The sequence below is a fragment of the Lontra canadensis genome, unplaced genomic scaffold (genome assembly GCF_010015895.1).
Source record: "Lontra canadensis isolate GAN:19392208 unplaced genomic scaffold, GSC_riverotter_1.0 scaffold66, whole genome shotgun sequence".
NCBI lineage: Eukaryota > Metazoa > Chordata > Mammalia > Carnivora > Mustelidae > Lontra > Lontra canadensis.
Window position 1 is genome coordinate 5197619 of NW_022631060.1, and position 3974 is coordinate 5201592.

Genomic DNA, 3974 nt, shown 5'->3' on the forward strand with positions numbered 1-3974 from the left:
GCAGGGAAGATGCAGAAAACAGCAGTGACGTCATCATCCTCATCCTTGTCCTCGTCACCAGCTGGTCTCCACGCCGATGCCTACGGAGCAGCCTCTTCTTTATTAGCCATTGCTGTGGTTTCGAGGTATGCATGGAGTTTTGAATCCCTCCACTCCTGCCAGACTCCTCCCCATTGCCCCGATTACCAGCGGCCCTCTGATCCCCCTCCACCGAGCACCAGCTGCGCTAGGCACTGGAGCTGTTACCTACAGTAACTCACAAATTCTCATCCTGTGCTTATTGTATTAATTTCCACAAATTTCGTGGCCTAAAACCACACTGATTTATTACCTTACGCTTCCGGATACCGGAAATCTAAAATGAAGGGGTCAGCAGGGCTGTGTCCCTTCTGAGGGCTGCAGGGGAGAGGCTGAGTTTTCCAGCTTCTAGAAAGCGGCCTCCTTCCTTGGCTCACGACCCCTCCCTCACAACACACGTGCTCCTGCTGGCACACCTACTAATCACTGTGGTCCGCCTACAGCATCAGGGCTATGGGGATAATCCAGGATGACTTACCCATCTCCAGATCCGTGACTAGATTGCAACAGGGAAGCCCCTTTTACCATATAAGGCAACATATTCACAGAGTCCTGGGATTCAGATGTGGACATATGTGAGCTGACTTTGTTCAGCCTACCTTACCCGTGGAATAAATACTATTATTCTACCCATTTTACAGATGAAAAAACTGAGGTGCAAGGAGAGTAAGTAACTTGCCTACGGTCGCACGACTCATAAGGAACAGAGCTGGGAAACAGGCAGTCTGACTCAGCTACACAGCGTTGTGTAAATCTTTGCATACCAGAATGAGGCTATGTGTAGCATACCTTTCTAGAAGCAGAATTACTGGGGTGAAGTTTAATTGGTGTTGCCGAGCTGTCCTTTGCTACAGCTGCGTCATTTCATGTCCACCAGCAGCACTGAAAATCCAGATGCTTTGAGGGCAGAATAGGACTTGAATACACAAAACCAAAGGATTTTTTACAACTTATCAACTTGGTGACTGAGAAATATTTCTCTTTCATGAAAGGAGAAGAACAATACTCTCTCATTCATTAAAAAAAAAAATTATAGTGGGAATAAAGAATTCTCAGTTTCCTGGGAAAAAAATGAAAAATTCTTGATTACCTTCACATATTGCAAGATTGAAAACACTGTCCTAACCTTGACTGTGACCCCAGCCTTGTCTCCTTCTGCCCCACCTTGTCAGAGCCACCGTTTTTGAGGGTCTGATTTTCCCACCTTGATGGATTGCTTTTGTCTCCAGTGGTATCTGAAGATCCCTAGTTAATAGATCACTTCCATCACTTTCCAGTTTTCCCCTCTTTATTTTGTATCTATGCCACAAAGCTTGTCTACAACTTCCTTTTCAACGCCTTCCATGTCCCTTGTCTGCAGCTGTTTATTTGGGGCCAAGTACCCCTGTTAACCACAGAGGCGAATGTTTCATTACTCTGAGAGTCGTCCATTTACAGGCAAGAAAAACACGTGAAGTGACTTCCCAAGATCCCATAGACGTGGCATTCAACCTGAGGCACCTGCCTCCAGGTTCCCCTTGCTTGACATCCCACTGTACCTGCTGGGGAGCGGCTAGCCCCCTGGTACCCCGCAGAATGCACGTGTGCCTGCCGCACCATGTCTCCAGGTCCTTGCGGGTCTTGGTGGGCTGCTTGGATTTGTCCCAGCTGGGCTGCCACTTTCTTTCTTTCTTTTTTTTTTTTAATATTTTATTTATTTATTTAACAGAGAGAGAGAGAGATCACAAGTAGGCAGAGAGAAAGGCAGAGAGAGAGGAAGAAGCAGGCTCTCCACTGAGCAGAGGGCCAGAGGCAGGGCTTGATCCCAGGACTCTGGGATCATGACCTGAGCCAAAGGCAGAGGCTTAACCCACTGAGCCACCCAGGTGCCCCTGGGCTGCCACTTTCTATGTGTGAGCATTTAGAGCTTGGGTTCCTCACCTGTAAGGTGGGAAGAACACGAGTTCTCCGTCATAGGACAGTGAACTTGTATTACCCCCGCTTTGCAGCTGATGATGTGGAGGCTCAATGTTAGGGCAAGGTGGGCACAAAGAGAACCGGGGAAAGGGATCCTGTCCTCTTCTGAATATGGTAGCCCTTCTGTGCTGAGTTCCACTGTAGAAGCAGGTTAGTTAACAGAGAATCTGTTTCCTGATTCTTCATTTGTAACTCTGCTCTCTGGTGTGATCCGCTCAGCCTGTGCTAGGCTTGGCTCCTACCTCCCTGCTGTCCCTCTGTGCACCGGGGACTCCCCGATCTCCCCCAGCCCAGTGGCCTTCCCTTTCTGCACCTGTTTCTTCTCCAGGAGAGGCCCCCATGCACTGCACAGACCAAACACTTGGTAGGGGCTAAGACAACATGCACTGACTGAATGCTACCACATGACCCCTATTTTCTTGAACCATCCCCTTCTACCATGACTCCAAAGTGTCCTCTCCATCGTTTCACACTCACAAGCACACAGCTCAGGCTCTGGGTTACTTACCTCCCTGGTATGAAAAAATTTCTAGGCTCTGTGTTCAGGCATTCAAGACTCCTACTTGCCATTCCCCACCCCCCACACCTGTGACTTTAACTCCCCACCCTCCAATATTGCAAATTCCATATTCACAGTGTTGTCACTATCTTCCTAACAGAAGCTACACAGGAAAATCTCTAGTAGTTACTTCTATTCTGCTCTGAGCAGCCAACACCCTGTCCAACCCTCCCTCTGGGTGACTGTCCCTCACAGGTGCTTGGACAAGGAAAGGGAGACAATGAGTGCTGGGCTGAATGACTGTTCTCTGTCAGGTGGTACTGAACAGAGTACTGTTCATTCCAATTTACAGATGAGGGAAGCAAGGTTTCCAGAGGATAAGGTGGGCTCCCACAGCCAGCGATAGGGCCTGAGCAGGAATTTGAACCCAGCTCTGCTGACCTTGGCATCCCCCACTCTCCAGTCTGCTCCCAAAGGCCTCCCAACTAACATATAATAGGTTCTAGGATTTCACCCACACTCCATAGGGGTGACTACAGGACTGTCCCCAACCCTGGGTCCCCTGAGAGCCTACCTGAAGAGGGGGGGTCATTGCCTAGTCAGTCTCTCCTGGACACTGGACTCCATCCAGCTAAGGGGCTGGGTCCCCACTAGTGTGACTGCCATTTGAGCTGCAGACACCACTTTGTCATAGAGAACCCCTACCTGCACAGGTAGTGGGGGGCCTGGAAAAGATGCCGATGCTCTCCTTGGAGACCAGACAGCCAGGTCTGCTGGGCCGAGGAGAGCAGGGCCCTCCTGGCCCTCTGGTCTCTTCTGGACTTTCTGGGCTGTTTCTTCTCTTTTTCTGGAGTTTCTGCTTCTTCCCTCCCTGCCACAAGGTTCCTTGACCTCCCCTGGATGTTTGCTTCACATTCTGTTCCCCCCTTCCCCTTGCTCTGTCTCCTTGAGCTGCTTCTTCGGTCACTCAGTCATTCCACCAACACTGATGCCTCACTGGATCCTGGAGCTGCCCACTGGCAGGTGGGAGAGAACATCTGGCTTGGGGACAATCGTCCTCCCTAAGCCTCTGTCTACCCCACTTCTCTCCTTCACGTCTATTTACGACTTACTTCCTCTTCCGTCCCGCTAGCTCTCCTCTTCTATGCCTCGGTTTCTCCATCCCCTCTTCCTTCTCAAGTTCTCATCCCCATGATAACGCTGGGAGGTAGACTCTACTACCACCCACATTTTAGATGTAAGGACACAGAGGCTCAGAGAATTTGGGTGACCTGCCAGGCCCATACAGTAACCGGTAGGTGACTGGTGGCGCCTGTCCAGCAGGTGCTTGGCCAGGTTGCCGGGAAGCTGGTCTCTGCGCCGCCGGCCCCGCCCCCCGATCCCGCCCTCGCCCCGCCCCATATGCTCCGCCCACCGACTCAGGCCCCGCCCTCGCCCCGCC